Source organism: Copidosoma floridanum, unplaced genomic scaffold, assembly GCF_036245765.1.
Source record: "Copidosoma floridanum isolate Cflo_tuat_1 unplaced genomic scaffold, Cflo_Japanese_pri ptg000022l, whole genome shotgun sequence".
NCBI lineage: Eukaryota > Metazoa > Arthropoda > Insecta > Hymenoptera > Encyrtidae > Copidosoma > Copidosoma floridanum.
The window spans coordinates 4,173,943-4,192,772 of record NW_028321899.1 but is presented as its reverse complement, the minus strand read 5'-3'; the positions used below and the strand labels follow the sequence as shown (position 1 = coordinate 4,192,772).

Genomic DNA, 18,830 nt, shown 5'->3' with positions numbered 1-18,830 from the left:
TAGGAATATAAACATTGTTTCCATTTTTTTCTCCCGTTGATATTTCTGCTTCTAAATTATACTTGAATAATTTTGTTGTTTTTAATCTTGTGCCATTACAAAGACCGTCTGATATACTTAAATTTCTTAATCACATTACTGTGGCATTTATTTTTAATGTCAATTCGTGTGGTAGAAGACCTTTCCTGATATTATTTAAAAATTCTAATGGAAAATTAATATTTATGTTATTACCTGTTAACTCAACTCCTTTGTAAGTGGCGTATTCTGCTATTGTGAACTTATTCTTAGTCTGCATTGATAATTAGATAAGTAATGTTGTTATTTTGTCTACTTTATCTGTTAGTGGGGAGTTGGCACGCGGAGCGCACAGGGGGGCGCGGGACGTTATATATATTTATCCCTATGTTATGTAGTTGTTTATGTGGGGCAATCCACATGTCCCCCCCTACAGCTCCCCCCAGCCCCGCAGACCCTCCACAGCCCCCAACAAATAAGCTGAAATTTGACCGTTTTCATCGCTAATTTGACATTTTCTTACTTTTTCCTTAGACCCTTCACAGCCCCCTCCCCCACATAATTTTGTCTGTCCCTCTACAGACCCCTTACAGCACCCTCACACCATTTTTCATGCATCATGTCATGTATACTTGTTGAATAATGAAACATTCCTAAGTAACTTTCAATTCATTACCATAGATATTGCAAATTTATCTATAAAAATCATCAAATAGAGTCAATAAATTATGTAAAAATTTCTTCCTAAATAATATTTTCTATTTTTGTATTATTTTGATATATAATTGACCATGAGAAACCAAGGGTTTTTTTAAAATACAAACCTACATTTTCAAAACTTTGACCTTGTAATTTGTTTATTATCATAGTAAATGCCACAGCCATTGGAAATTGTTTTCGATACAAAATAAACGGTAATGTTGAGAAGTTTCCTGCGTCTAAAGTTATTCTTGAAATGGATACTATATTTCCAATTTTTTCTCTAGTGATTATTTCTTCTTGTATATTATACCATATTAATTTTGTGATTTATGAACGTGTTCCATTATAGAGTCCATCTGATGTACTTAAATTACTCAGTAACGTCACTATTGTACCAATTTTCAGATTTAGTTCATTAGGTGGTAATCCTTCACGAATATTGTTCAACATTTCCGACGAAAAATTTAAATAAATATTATCGTCTGATTTATCAACCCCTTAATAACTTCTAATATAATCTTTATAAAATCTTTCCTATAGCAAGTTGTAGATTTTCCAGTTCATTTTTTTAAAAATTTCGTTATTTGAATAAGAGGTATTCTTGTTATGCGATGTAAGTATAACACTATTCATCGAACAAGTGTAGATATTAGAAAACGATTGAGAACATACAACATTTGAGATCCATCTTTTAGAAATCTTAAAAGTTTTTATTTCCCTTTCCCCAATTTTTAATAATAATTTTAAAAATTCTTCATCGTTAGAACGAATATTGATTTCTCATTTAAAAATTTAGAATGAGTTTCATAAAAATGAAGATTTAATAGTTTTTTTAAGTATAATTTTCTATTACCGTTTTTGATCACAGGGAGAATCCGTCGAAAATCCCCTTCTAAAATAATTATTTACTTCCAAAATATTTTTCAGTATTATATAAATCTCTTAACGTTCTGTCTACTACTTTCAATGCTCCTTTTGGAATCATTAAACCATCATCCTAAATGAGTAAATTAACTTTTTATTTTTGTTTATCCAGCTCAAATTTTAAAAATGCACTCTCTATATTATTAAGATCTCAAGAAAGTCTAAAAGTTCTATGACTGGTCATCCCCCTTGGAAACAAAATTGATGCTATGCCAGTCCATGCCGTTGACATGATTTTTTTTATTTTGAGAAATAAAAAATAAATTAACGTTTTATAGAAATAAGTTTTTCCTGACCCTTCAGGACCATCTACAAAGAAAATGTTATTTTTTTTAATTGCAAATAATATAAAATATATTAAAAAGTCATTATTTAAGCTTTCATACATCGAGTTCAGTATTTCTTTACTAAAACGTATTTGATTTTTTATATCTTCTTTCTTACTCTCCTTTTTTTAAGTGTAGGTTAATAAAAGCATCTACATGATTTATCTTCTGATTCTAAAATTTGATTACTTTGTAAAAAAGCTAAATTATCTTTATTATTAGGCAAACCCTTTCTAAAAAATTCTTTGTATTTATTCCATATTTTATCATCTTGAACGTTTTCTGAAATTAAAAACTAAGCGGAAAATTGTTTTAACTGATAGGGAAACATAACAGCAATTGCTTCTTTAAAAATAATATCGATTTTTTCGTCATTGTCTATTAAACCTATTGCAATTGCAGTGTCTTTCAAGTTTTATCAGCTATTCCATTATTTGTTCTAATGTCTTTAAACGATGTCAAACCAGTTACTTTATTTAATACAAATTAAAAAAAAAATCTTTCATGATCTTTTGGAGGTACAATGTTTAATCGACTAATTGCAATATTTTTTATTAAATTTTTTCTTTAAGATTAATTTTTAGTTTAAGATTACTATTTGAATTTCCATATATTTGAATATCATTGATCGAGAAATTAACGGCAACGTAAACATGTAATAAGTCTAAGAAGCTTTTAATTTGAATACTTGTACCACAAGTCGCATTTTTGAACATTATGTTAATGTATTTATTACTGCTTTTAACATTTGGATAATAATCGTTTCCTACTATAAATTTATAATAATTTTGTCATTTATTTACAGCATTATTGATTACTTAAGAACGAGCTCTCATGTGGAAATCTATATCACTATACAGAAAATAAGAAAAAAGTTCTGAGTACACAATTTCCATCCCCTTTTATGCTTACTTTTTTATTGTTCGTTTTAAAAAATTTAAAAAATATTTAAGGTAAAAGTACGTATTATGGATACAAATTTCGATTGTTACGTTTCATCGACCAATATTAAATAAAATAATAGTCATACGTCCATAATTTTTGGTTTTAATAGAAGCGCTATACTCTTCTGAACAAATTGATACGATATTGATAATATTGACACGATCAAAATGTCCATAACTATGGAATAGCTAAAAAGTTGTGTCGATATTTAAGAGACACAAGTCCCAATTATGAAATTTACATGTTAATTAAATGGGCTCGTGCGTTTTATAAATAGGAACATCACATATTTCAGGTTATGTTTCAAACTGTTCGTCTTATGAAAACCGGATTCATAATAATATATTTTTTAATATAATAATGTTTAAAATTGTTTACTATTTTTGTTAATTTGATACGGTAGTATTATAGAGATTTTTCAGTATATTTTATTTTTATTATTAGAATTTTCATGATTATTCAATCTTGAGTTTTCATAATAGGGACATGTTTCACGAATAAGTACTTTTACCTTAGTTTGATTTTCAATTACATTTTAATAGTACAAAGTACAAGCGATTTTTTCAATTTACAGTGATGAATACTGTAAAGAAATCATTTAAATATTTATTATTGAATCTGAAAATGGAAAATTATTTCTTACCACTTACATCAATTAATAAAATATAAAATGCATAATAGTAACAAAAATAATATAAAATATATGTTACATGAAATTTAAATATTTTATATGCGATTGAAGTAATTGAAACTTTTTATTGCTTAGAATTTCATCAATAATAAACCATCGTATACCTTTTTTTCTAAACATAACGGAGAGTTCTTAAAAAAAAAACTCTTAACGTACTACAATAGTACCTTCTGGGTGGTGTAAAAATTTACCGATTGAGATATAACTAATGCTCAACGATGTAGATCAAAAACTTTTCTTTTTCACGAAAGTCTGGGCACCAACCCCTCCCCACTAACACATGAAATTTAAAGACTCCTGTTTCAAGTTAGAACAGTAGGGGGTTGGCACGCGGAGCGCGCAGGGGGGCGAAGCCCCATTAGTACATATCTTCCTTTATCACATAGTCGTAAGAGTTAGAGCGAGGTTTTTCTCCACCCGCTTCCCCGGCGCCCCCCTCAAATAAAGTAGTTCTTCTTTAATTTTTTTGCGTTTTTTTGGTAATCCTACTTTTTTGCTAGCTCTTTACTGCTTTCTCTCACCTCCTCTCCGCACCCCTTCAGCTCTCCCACAGCTCCCCCATATATGATGTGAATAAATTTGTAAAGCTTTATAATATATCTATAGCCTTATAAATTTGTAAAGCCTAATACACTTAAAATTTTTCTCAATGATTTGGCATTTCTTTGTGTAACGCAAATAGTTTTTCTTCTCTTATATTATAATGCTACATAAATCACATACAAAAAATTTTTTTTGTGAATTATTTCATGCGATGATGGACACTTTTGATTTAAAAATTTTGAGTTACATTTGTCACACTGATAAAATTTGGCATTCTTGATGGTATATTTAAAAACATATTACATAAAACGGATTGTTTATGATTTCATAAATCTGGGTACTAGACGGTACTGAAATTTGCTTTTTTGATGAAAGAAGAAGTTTGCAAGGAATTATAAAAATAGTAATTAACGGTGGAATAGTTTTTCAGTTACTCTTAAATTTCTTTCTAAACAATATTTTAGATTTTAAATTTGTTTTCTGATTTAATTTGGATAAAAACTTTTTTTGGGTTTCCACATCTAGACAGTGCAACACATAATTGCCCATGAGAAAATAATGGTTTTCTAAAGTATAATCCTAAGGCACCAAAACTTTGACCTTGAGATTTATTGATAGCCATAGAAAAAGCGAAGGTAAATGGAAATTGTTTTCTGTACAATATAAATGGTAGCAAAGAAGAATTGTTTATATTTAGTATTAATTTTGGAATAAAGACTTTATTTCCTTTTTTTTCACCTGTGATTATTTCAGCTACGATGTTGTATTTAAATAATTTTGTAATTCGTAGTCTTGTACTAATTGCAAAGTCCTTTAAATACGTTAAAGTTTCGTATTAACATAACAATAGCGTCAATTTTTAGATTTAATTCGTGTGGAGGAAGATCTTCTTTAATACTATTCAAATATTCTGCAGGGAAATGAATATAAATATTATCGTCTGATTTATCTACTCCTTTGTGAGTTGCTTTATTAATACTTTAATACGTTATTAATGTTCCTACAATATTATTTGAAATTTTTTTGTTAAAAAAATGCGTGTATTCATTGTGAGATGTTATTATAGCTTTACATATAAAAAATCATTATTATTATTTTTTTTCCATACTTTGTAAATCTATATTTGCAATTACGGGTGTTGGTGCGCAGAGCGCGGAGGGGGCAGAGATAGTTATAAGAGTTTAGAATAAGGTCTTAGAAATATCTATTGACACGTACAGGATAGACAGCTCATTAAAAAAAGGGGTTCACTTGAAGGAATAGTGAAGCTCATCAAAAAAAAGTTAAAGGCACATCCCTTTTTCTATATCAACTTAACCACTTTTACTTAAAATTAGCAGCTTGTTCTTCATATTTTCTCAAAAGCAGCCCAGTAATTATTCCTTAGCGTGGAACATGCATTTCCAAGTATTTTTAAAAAATGCCGTAGTCTTCCGAATTCCGTCAAATATACTTTAACATATCTTTTCTTATACTAATAATTATTTTTATCATTTTTTAATGCTTTATAAAATATTAAAGCAAAGCTTATTTTAAAAAATTTTGACTTACTCGTATAACACAACAATGGTGGGGGGGGGAGTTGGCGCGCGGAGGGCGCAGGGGGCGGAGCTTCACTAATATATATATATATATATATTAACGGGCAATTACAGGTATGTAAGGGTTATTATGAGGACAACAGTGGAATTATGCAGATGTCCCCACAATTCTATCGTGTTATTAATATATATGTTAGAAGCACGTGAAGTCCGCATAAGTCACTATTTATTAACACACACGCGCGCGCGCGCGCGCACACACACACACGCACACACACACACACACACACACACACACACATATATATATATATATAAGTCCGCCGAGTGCTCTCCTTATTTTTCATTGTGCTATTAGGCAAGGGTTTATGCGTTATCTATCTTTTTTCTCTCCTTTTTTTAACACTTATAACATTGTAGTGGCAATAGTGAAATACTACGCCAGTGGTGCTGTAAGGTGGAGCCCATGCGTTATATATACATCATTCTTCGCAAAGTACTCAATGTATGTCTGTATGATCTTTCATGCACACCCTTGCATATACACATGCACACTCATAGGGAATAACATGCATGCTTATACGTTACTCTTGTACAAACATACGCATGCATGCAGGAGCGTTTGCATATATGCGCGAGCGCACACATGCAACACGCGCGAGCGTACGCATGCTTTTACGAGGTTAAATAAGTATTATTATTATCCAAAATATACGGATAGCAACGTAGCTTAGCGTTTAAAAAATGTGCATATGTATATGCCGTTATTGTGAAATGTAGATCTCATTCGTGCTCTGTAATATGCAAGTTCTTCATTGCTTAGTTAGTTGACAATCTCATTGGTATGACGTTTGAATGTGCGAAATCGTGTGCAGCTTGTGCACAAGGTAGTTATATGCAAACAAAAAACTTTTTGTGTTAGCGAACGCATTGAATAATAATGTAGAATGTAAAAAAGTAGGATAATAATTGTTAAACATTTTTTTGTTTTACTTTTTAAAATCAGTTTGTAATTAAAAAGTGTACATGATTTACAAAATGATTTCGTGTAAAATCTTGATCTTAAAATACAATACAATACAATGAATTATTACAGCTCTACAGTATTATTGTCATCAACCTATTTCATAGTAAAATAAAATTTATTCATTCACTTCACATTATAAAAAGCACACATGGATTTGTAAGCTCCGTTGTGATGTGTGTAAGTAGTAACCAATCTTGGGAGTTCGAACGGTAGATAGTCTGTCAGATCAGTGACCTTGAATCCAAATCTTTCAAGCCACTTTTATTAAACCTCCAATAACATGTATCTTTGTAGCATTTTCAAAATTTATTAAAAATTCATTCAATACATAAATTTTACAAGAAACAAACACTATATTTTTACGTATAAGCGCATATAAATTAAAAAAAGAAACAAAAAATGCCTAAGAATAGTTTTTGCATCTAAAAAGTAAATAAATTATATTGGAACCTATAAACTTAAAAAAAAGTGCTGCCTCATATCTACTACTTGGCTTACTTCTTTTTCTCAAAAAAAAGTTACATTTCTAACATATTTTTCGGAAACATAACAAGTTCGTATTACGCAGTGAAATTCAAGGATATTTACATTATGGAGATAAAAGTGGAAGCTCCAAAACTTCACAGTAGCCTATCAAACTGTATGTTCAACATCGTTTGATAATCTGAACATACATAAGAACTGTTTCCGTAACAGAACTTCAAAAAAGATTAGAATACCTTTACATATTAGCATAAATCCTTCTGCAGTCTTAATAATGTAACAAAGATGCTGCTATACACACATTTTTTTCTTTAATTGTCTATGTTTAAGTGAGTCTGCTGAACGTAGCAAGGTTATTACACTGTTGGTCGGGAATTCAGATTACATCACGAAAATTGCACAAAACACTCTTCTCAACGCAACTCAATTGCAAGATAAAGCTCCAGTTTAAATTTTAAGACTGTTCACAGCTTTGGAAGCGAGTTATTAACGATGATGTATATTTCAATTTAACATGGCATCTAATGGGTGTACTCATTTAGGTTAGTGATTACAACGGTTTTAGCGACTTTGCTTTATAAATTAGTAAGATAAGATAAGATATGTAGTGACAGAGACGTTAATACAGACAAACTAGCCTGTGTGTTCAACAAGAAGTGTCGTCGAGGATTTTCTCCCCACACACCCCGTTACAGATTTTATTTCTTTTTTGACATGATTTAAAATTTTATTTTTCTAAGAGTAAGTATAATTCTTATACGAAGTATAACGTTATTTATTGGAAAGTTAATATCTTTACCAAAACCAAAAATATTGGAAAAAACATCAGTTGTTTCTCATTCGTTTGAAATTTGCAATAATTAAATTTTTCGTTCTCTAATATTTAACAACATTTTTAAAACACTATGTCAATTCAACGAATATTAATATTAAGTTTAAGAATACGAAACAATGACCGAAGTTATAATGATTTGATACTTATTTAATACTTTTAAAAAAAATCATGTTTCTATTTTTATTTTTTGAAACTGAAAGAATCCATCTAAAATCTTCTCTTAACACAACTTATTTAGTACAATGATAGATATTTGTATGACATAAATCACGTTGTATTCTTTCAACTATTATTAAGGCTTTTGTAAGAATTTTTTTGAGTTTCCTTAAAATTTAAAAACTGAATGTGGCTGTAATAAAGCATTATATTTTCTTTTTTTACAAATTTTTGATACAAAACTGTTTGGAATTTTTTCATAGATTTTTGCCTTAAATATCTTCAGACGTTAAAAAATCACGCAAAAAATTTTCTCAATTGTCATGGCAGCATAATGTTACACGCTTCATCAAAAATATTATGAACTAGAAAGTTGTGTTCCACTGAATCTAAAGCAATATCAGCATCTTTAAATGTACAAGAAAGTATACCGTCAATAGTTCTAAACATTCCAAAAGATTTTGCTTCATTAATGCGGTTAAAAATTAGTTCAACAAAAAACGCTTGGAGTCCTTAGAAAGCGCTATGGTAAGTCGACCTATTGTTAAATTATTACGAACTCATTTCTGTTCAACCCAAGTTCTTATTACTAAATTAGAGCAGTAGGACTCTAAAATATTGGTATAAAAAATTACATTGTGCCAAATTTTGGCAGAGTAAATGACAAAAATTTAATTGTATTAACGTGGAAGAATGTTTTTACCTGCTTTAAGTCTGTATGATAATAAATTAAAGCAACTATAAAAACGATGATGATTTAAGATATTATAATCGATATCACAATAATCTTTTCTCTTTTGCATTATTTAGTGCCAATATTATGAGTGAAGTAAAAATGCTATTTATAATTAAAAGAATTAAGGTCAAGTTCGTCCCATAATACCTTAATCTTTTATAAACAACTCTGATATTCTTTTTTACATTCAATTTCATATATATATGATGACTTTAATTTTTTTGAAAAACGTTTACTAAAACAGCTTGTTTTTATGAATTTTTTTTTGTGTCTGACAGTTTTATTTTTATTGGTTCTCATTTTTGACACATTTTTTTTCTGAATTATTTTTCTCTTTAACTTATTTAACTACTTCTGACACTACAAATTTTTTGTTTTCTATTAGAAATTTAAGTGTAAAATTAAAATTACTTGAATAACTTGAAAAACTGCAAGTGAAATTTAAGTTTTTATATTTAGTTGTTACAAAAATATCTTCAATTTTAACAATACCTTCTAATTTAACTTCTGTTCTAAAAAATCTATTTCTTATCATGAAAATGTTTGTGTGCCATATACGTGACTTTTTAGAGTATAAAATCACATGATACATATTTTAAGACAAAAAATAAATAATTATATTGAATCACACAACTTGCACGTTGACATAGAGTATTGAGGGATTGGGGCGCAAAGCGTACAAATAGCAAAGACCTACTAGTATATACAACGCTCAGACCTCATCTAATAGCTCGTCGTTTTGTACTCCCTCTTTCACTGACACAGTATCGTGCTATTTGCATCACTACCCTACGGGCACTATGCACATGAGGGTCCATGTGTTTATGAGAGTCCCCAGACAATATGTCTATTGCACCATATTTGCACTGTATACAGTACGATAATTTATTCAGAGATAGTAATAAGGAACAAGCAAGACATCTACATGGTAATACATACCATAAGCTGAACCCAACACTAAGATATGTCAAAGATATTCAAAAACCAAATCTCAATTTAATTGATACCAAACGATTTTTTACAGATGATTGGCTAACGAAACTAATTTCGACTTAACTCGATTACCGTGTCAAGAGATATTATCTATGAAAGCTGTCTCACTCTGAACTAACTTGATACTTAAGATATTCTTATCCTTGTCTGCTTATTGTACTTTCATCTTTACTATGAATTATTGACTTGAATGTAGTCATTCTTTGTCTGTAATGAGATTTCTTTTTTTTTATTCTGTCTTAATTTTTGTTTTGTCATTGACATCTATGTTTTAACTTAATTTCTATTGTATCGCATCGTCCATTCTCTACATTTCTTTGTTTTTAATCACTTCGAACCAGTGCTAGTTTATAGACAATTACTTAAGGAACAAAAAAACTATTGAGATGTGTATGGTAAAAAAATACTTGGGAAGTGATATTTCGCAAAATGTTGAAAAAGTTCTGTTTTTAAGGAATCGCAAAGTATAAATTAATGCATCATTTTCAATCTAATTACACGGGCTTAAACTTTCTTACAATTCAAATATATCAATACTGTAATTAGTTTTTATTTTTTTTTTTGTATCTCACAGCTATTTTAACTGATAAAAAAAATATTAATAAGAATTAATATTATTTATCCCAACGACCTTCAACTATTTTTTTTTTAAACTGTAATAATTTAAATTTAAAAAGCGACATTATTTAAAAACTGCACGCACATTACAATATTACTTACGCAACATAAAGAAACTGCTATCACGGTCAGTTTATTAAAAAGAAATTCTCGATTTAACAATTAATACAAGCATGTTACTTTTATAGCCGAGGCATTTCATTGCTTTATTGTAAATTTCAAAATATATGTTTAAGGTAATAATAGATCGAAAAATTAAAAAACTGTTTTATGAAAAATTTCAGTGTGAGCAACGAAAAATTTACACATCTTTGCATGATTAAAATCCATAAATATGAAGATAAATCTTGTCAACTATTTAATTTATCAATGCCAAAAAAATGCTTTACAGCAACTTGAAAATACTCAACTAATGACATTTTACAAATAAAACTTCTACATAATGATTATTTAAGTAAACAGTGACTTGAACAATATTTTCAAAATTATAAATGAACAAAATTATAAAACTTTTATCTGCACTTACAGGCACTTTCAACACTAATACAGTTTAAAAAACATTAATAAAACTATTTTATAAGGATCAGAATTAGAAAGAAAAAAAAAAAAGTTAGAAGTGGATTTAATTTCACGGGATAAGACCTCTACGATTCAACAAAAAAAACTTTAGAAATAATAGATAACACTTGAGTTAATCTGCGTAATACAGAAATTTTCATTAAAAACGAATTGTTACATTAGACGTTGGCTACCTTACGCAATTAACAGTCAATTTTGAACTAAAATTTATGCGGAGCTTTAATAATGTATAAAATAAATTTATGCAAAGTTTAAACAACTTTGAGTACTTATAAATCGAGAAATTAATGAAACAAATTAAGTGAATTTTACATGCGTTCTTATGGGAGATGGTCTAAAGCGGCTCTTATAATAAAAAATTTTAATACAATCAACAGTCAGATTTGGACAAAACTGTAGTCAAAAGTAAATTAACATCTGCCTTTTTATCATGCAAAACAGTACAACTCCATATTAAACTACAAGACGTGTGCACGTATTTATAACCTAAAAAAGGCACAAAGTCTGATCTCTCTCTCTCACGACCCGAAGGTATTCAACCTCCTTAAGGGGGAGATTTTTGTCAAATACTCCCTTAGAGAATATATACGTGGAGGAAGCATTGTATGCTCCGACCGCGAGACGAGATGAGAGAGACAAAAGACACATAGCAGTACAACCTTTCTCTCTCTTACACGCCTCTGATTGGTTGGCCCCCTTCCGTATATATATGTATAGTCGTGTCCACGAGTGGCGGTCGTGGGGGAACAGAGCAGATATATGTAACCTAAGCATTGATGAAAAAGTACTTTATTATAAAAAAAAATATTACCAGAGAATATAGAATATATCCTCTTTAATAAGGAAGGCCAAAGCGGAATTCTGAGCAATACACACTAAAACAATAATCTTCCATTAGAAAATAATTAAAAACAACAAAATTTGAATAAAAATTTCCAATTTTAATAAAAGGTCTCATACCTGGTTGAACACTTCATGTATGGCTAAAGACTCAATTAGAATGTTGGTCTTCGATAGCTGAGCGGTCAAGAATGCTCGATTAGCTTTTGTGCTCTGGGCTTGGGATCTGACCTGTGCTATTTTTTTTTCAGGTATATATTTTCATAATACTTATTTTATTACGTTTCGTTTGTTTATAATTTTTTTATATTTTTATAAATACATTTATTTTATAAGATTTCACACTGTTATAATAAGATTTAAAAAACTACTCTAGGCTAATGCCAATAAAATACTCATGCAAAAATGTGTGAATACTTTTTGTATATTATTATTATTGCAAGTGTAAAAATTATTTATTTAATTATTTACTGCATTGATCAGTACGGATTTATTGGGGTTCTTATATCTAATATGCCCTTTATCCTACATGTATCCTATCCTGATGAAAAATACTGCCACCTTCCCGTCGGTTTCCATTGAGTAATGCCAATAAAAAATAAATTATACGTGTTGTAATAGTACACTATTGAATTTATGCTTGCATTAGTATTTTATTGGCATTAGCCAAGAGTAGTTTTTTAAATCTTATTATTACAATGTGAAAGCTAATAAAATAAATGTATTTATAAAAATACATAAAAATTATAAACAAACGAAACATAATAAAAAAAGTATTATGAAAATATATACCTGAAAAAAAAGCACAGGTCAGATCCAAGCCCAGAGCACAAAAGCTAATCGAGCATTCTTGACCGCTCAGCTATCGAAGACCAACATTCTAATTGAGTCATTAGCCATACATGAAGTGTTTAACCAGGTATGAGAGCTTTTACAAAAATTGGAAATTTTTATTCAAATTTTGTTGTTTTAATTATTTTCTAATAGAAGATTATTGTTTTAGTGTGTATTGCTCGAAATTTCGCTTTGGCCTTCTATACTTAAAGAAGATGTATTCTATATTCTCTTGTTATTCTATAAGTTCTTTTTCATCAGAGCTTAGGTTACATATATCTGCTCTGTTCCCCCACAACCGCCACTCGTGGACACGACTATACCTATATATACGGAAGGGGGCCAACCAATCAGAGGCGTGTAAGAGAGAGAAAGGTTGTACTGCTATGTGTCTTTTGTCTCTCTCATCTCGTCTCGCGGTCGGAGCATACAATGCTTCCTCCATGTATACATTCTCTAAGAATACTCCATCTTTTGAAAACAAGTTGTAGACGCATATTTATTTAAGAAACTATTAAACCACTATTCTGTTTACTTTGATATCTCATTTACAATTAAATGTTAATATTTCCTCTAGTAACAAAAATTCTCGAAAGTACTATTACGAATTAAAGATACAAAAAGAATAAAGCTCAATATTTCAAAAAATTGAACGACAAAGAATATTTCCACAAGAATGATTTAACAAGATTCTTTATAAACGGATAGCATCATTATTACAACTTAAAATCTTAGTCATTTCTCATTTTGTCTTAGGTTCTTCTAATATTGTGAAAAGTCGGTAGTAAAAAAAAAAAAAAATGTATAAATGCACTTGGAAAATATTTTACTAGTAAATAAGTTATTAAAATAAAATATATACGTAATTGTAACTTCTTGTATACAAACTAAGGGAACCTTTAGAAATGGAAAATAATTTTTTACACTTACAAATACAGTGTCTATGACTTCGATGGGATAAAAGATGTCGATTAGATGTTTATCATTTGAATGATAATTTAAAACGAATGCATTCCTTTACATCAATATTTCTATGCTTTTTGTTCGTTTAAAATATGATACCATTTATTTTTATCATTCTGCGAAGTTAATTATTTTAAGAATATGTATTACAATAAAGTTTTCGGTGAATTTTTAGGAAATATTGATCTTTATTAGTCATAAGATTGTTTTTACATTTTAAAAGGTAGATAAATTTAAAAAAAAACTTCGTCAAACTATTAACTTTTTCTTTTAAATAAATGATGCGCTCAAGTATACTATATTTTTTTTAAAAGTTCAATGTAATTTTATATTCTTATGTATTATATATATACTTGTTTAATTTTATATCTGTGAAATTCCTTGCTTCCATAAATATTTTTAAATATTTATTGAATGTCACTTAATTTTTTTTTTAGTTATTTTACCACATGAATTTTTGATGAAGGTGGTATCAACATGAGTCATGTTTGACACATAAAGTATCGTAGTATTTTATTGGAGTACTAAAATAAATAATTCTGCTTATTAAAAACAGAGAAATAATATCATTACGTGTGTCTAATTTCAAAATTCTCCCTAACAACAAATCTTTTAAAAAATCAAGCATAAAAAAATATAGTAAAAATTGTAAGTAACAATAAAATTGGTACAAAAATGTTCACACCTTTATAACATTGAATGCAGAGAACACATTTCTATTACCTCTTATTTTACACGGAAAACAATTTTCTTTTCGTAAGCAAACACATATACAAACATGGACAGTTATGTCATGGCATTTTCCATCACTACTTATAAATTTCAAGATCATAGCAAGTCTTAAGTTTGAATAATGTTATCTTATTTGTAGTTAACCACTATTGCCGTATGGTTAATCATACGTCACATCGTTAAAGAGGTTTAGGAGTATCATTTAGAGAGATGAGGAATGGGGAAGTCTCCTGGCCTGCGCAGATGTACACATCTTCTCTTGTACTTTACAAACTTGAAACTGTACGACTGTTAATGATAATATTTTTGAAAAGTGCCTGGTACGGCTAGATTTTTTTTGTCGAACATTTTCCGTTTGTACTAAGGTATCTATAAAAATGATTTCTTTTTATTCTGACACATTTCGTACCTACAATAATTTCAGTTAAACGGCAGCCTTACTTTGTTCTCTAATAAGAAACCGTATTCGAGTGTCAATATTTGATAATTTTTTTCTCAAAAATTTTTGTATTAAAAAATCTGAAAAGATCATGTACACTCATGATATACTCAAATATAGTATGAATTTTTTTTGCAAGATTCAACATTTTGAACTTCTCTCCCAAATTTTTAAGATGCAGAAGAAAAAATTTAAAGAAATGTTTGAATATTACAAGCTGATAATTTGGAAACAGAAAATATTGTTAAAAAGTAAATTTTTTTTTTCTGACAAAATTAGAAGTAAATAAGTTATTTAATCATGATGAATTTTATTTTATCAAGCTTTTAAATTTTACGTTTTATCATTGTGCAACTAGTAAGCACTTAATTAATATAACTATTGTAACTCCCATTAAAACAAGAATTATTTTGCGTAGTGTACGTAAAAATCACTTTTACGTTGATTTTTACAGGTTTTCTTAAATCACTTAAGTATATTTTTTTCTTTTCAATTTCCTATTGGCAACTTCATTTATCATAATCATAATACATTCATTTAAGAATCTTAAAACAGATGTATTAATATAACATACATAAAAGAATTTTCCAATGATATGAACTTTTTGCTGAATCATAATTTTTAAAAAGGTTGAATTTAATTCAAATAAACTACATATTTTATTAAAAAAGGAGCGGGGATTTTTGTCTTAACGGGGTAAATAGGGATTCCAGCGAGGTTCACTGTTTGAACTTTCCATAAGTTCATTTGTTGTTGTTTGACCAAATATGATATTATCATGTCATATTTACATACGTTTTTAATACATATTTAATAAACTTGTTAAAAAAATTTTTTTTTAAGTAAACATACCATAGCAACACCTCAATGATGGTTTAAAATTTTGCTAACAAATAGTACAGGAAAAAATATAATAATAAATTTTTGTAATAAATGAAATCAACCATAAAAATTAATAGTTGTTGGCGTCGTGCAAGCGCGGATGTATATATTTTTTTTTAATATTTCAAAAAAAGTTGCAAGGTACTAAACAGAAGATTTAATCCACTAAACAAAGAAAATTATATTCAAAAAAATTGTTTTATTTTTACAACAGTAGAAGTAAAAAAGGAGTTACAGGGCTGAGGGGACCAAATATAAAATTGAAAAAATCATACAAAAAAATAGTTTTATCTCATGTTAAAAGTTGCTAAAGCAAGGTATCAAAGAACCTCAAGGGGAGGGGCTGAGTTCAGAATTTTGATATATGAAATAACGGGAAAATGAAAATTATTTGACTTAATGTAGGGGGGGGGACTGAGGGAAGTAAGACGTATAATACAAATAAGGGTCTAAGAGGGTATTACAAAATTAAAGGGTCTAGAGATATTATAAAAATAAGGGGAGCAAAGGATATTATAAAAATCAAGGGCCATGGGTTAATATAAAAATAAGGTATGAGTTAAAGGGGTTAGTTAAAAAATTTTATTTAATAAAATTACGGGAAATCTTAACTAATTTTAACTCATATTGAAGAGGCTGACCAGACACTTAATGAGACACAAAAATGAGGGGGCTAGAAGGGTATTATAATATTTAAGAGAGCTAAGGATACTATAAAAATTAGGGGGACAAGAAGTGTTATAAAAATGAGGGGCCAAGGGTAGTTATAAGAATGAGGAGTGAGCTGAGATGATTATTAGAAAAATTTTACTTAATTTAATCACGGGCGAACCTAACTATTTTCAACTCATATTAAAAGCGGTTGGTCGAAGACTTAATAATGATAAGGGGGCTGAGGAGGTGTAGAGAAAGTAGACAAATATTTGAAAAAATTAAAATAACAGAAATTGAAAGAATTTTACCTTATTTTGAGGGTGACAGAGAAGGGCGGAAAGGAGATCTATGGAATGATGCTCCAAAACTATAGTGTAAAATAAAGAGTATGTTTTCAACTTTTACTTATCATTATCTATAATATTATACCTTTTAATGCATAGACAATTGTTTTAACAAATACTTACATGCATTTTTCTATATGCATTAGAGTATCTGTTAAATTCACTCATATACTTTTTACACCCGTCTCTTAACATAAACATTAGATTGAAATCTCACTTAACTACTATTTTCTGCTGTTTTTTACGTTTTAAGTTTTATTAGTAGATTCTAACACTCAAGTTGTTGATTGCTGCATAGGCTTTATTAGAGTTGTACGTTAGTATCGTTCAAGTTTATTTTTTTGTAGATATCAATACAATGTATTCTCTGTTAATCACTAGCAAACATGAGAATAATGCAAGGTGTACTTGTCTGACAAGTTATACCTTTCCATGAAGATATGTGTGTAGTAGACATCTGAATAGTATCTTGCTACCCCTGCGTTGAGTATACCAGTTCACAGACTGGCTGACTCGTGCAAATATGAACACATGCCAGTAACTGCATGTAAATGCACCCTTGCTCTGAAATGTACCTTTATTTTCGCTTTGAGCTGTGGCTTCAGGGGCCCTCTGTTTGAGTCTTTGTTTGTTTACTTTCGTCGATCGTCCTCAATCGCTGTTTGGTTGTTATTTATCAAGCGCTTTTCACTTCAAACGATTCCTGGCACCACAGTAGATTAATGGAGTTTTATAAAGGTAAAAATGTTATTTTATAATACTAATTTCCTAATTATTAAGAAAAGTGTCAACACTCAAAATGAATTTGGTAATTGACATAAGAGTTAGTATAAGTATTCCCCTAATTTGTTTACATGTCTGCATATTTCCGCCAAGTTTGAGCTTTTTTGTAAACAGTTAGCAAGTGTGTAAACAAGTGAAAACTCTACATTATATTAAGATTCAACTATGTTATCTTGCAGACGAAGTTTATTGCATATAAGTATCCGCTATATATGGATTATAGTAATTATTTTTTACCGTCATAAATATAATTTTTTTTTTTAACTGCGTTTAAATGAGCTATTATATTGTATTTCTGATAAATTGAAAATTCAGCCGCATGTAATATTCATATAAGCATTCTGTGTATCGGATTTATTTATAAATTATAACGATATAAAATGAAAATAAACTTTTGTAAAACAGATTGTAATCACTTTGTTAAAATATTAATGATAGTAGAAGTATGTGCTTATGCTTATTCAATAATGTTAATGACTATCTTGACTAACAGATGAATCTCGGTGGCTAAATCCCATCTCTCAAAGTCATAGATTTTGTAGACCCCTTAGGATAGCCCTTGAAAAAGAGAACGATGCCAGTATCGTTAAAGAATACAACTGATTAAAAGAAAAATTCTTTGCACTTAAGACTAATCAATTCGTTTTAAACAACGGTTAGATAGTGAGAACATCATAATAACATCCAAAATATTTTTCACTTTTTTTGATGAAAAATGTATCAACGCGATAGTTGGCAATCCAGCTACTATCAGATGTCCGTTCTTCCGGCACACAACGTCAAAGTTCAATGACCCTTCAAAAGATTTTACTCTAATTGATAAGAACTTTTTCGAACTAGGTCTTTCTCTTCTACTTTGTTAGATAAAGGTATTTGAACATTTAACACGTATGGCCTTTACATTAACGTGCAAGACTTGGATTATAAAAGCAAAAACAAAATTAATTGTTTGCACTTTATATTGTTTTTTGCTGTAGTCAAGGAAGAGTACATACAAATAATTTGCTGAAAATATAATGTGGTGCAATCAAGTGAATCAGCCTTCTAAAATTTTTTTCAAGATTCAAATAATTTTTTTCTATTCTTGCGTTTTTTATGCTATAACGTTTGACCCTAAACATTTTTTAAATGTTTTAACACTGAATTTAAAGCTTATCGAAAGAACTTTTCTTTTTCTATTTTAATAAATTTTTACTACTTCTTAGAGTAAAGTTACGATGAACAGAGTTACACTATCTTTAA

General features: G+C 29.1%; 1 protein-coding gene across 3 annotated transcripts in view; it reads right to left on the bottom strand.

Moving 5' to 3' along the window:
• LOC106642958 (protein-lysine N-methyltransferase SMYD4) overlaps positions 1 to 18,830 on the bottom strand; it is a 316,248-nt gene that overhangs the window by 198,798 nt on the left and 98,620 nt on the right. The window lies entirely within an intron of this gene.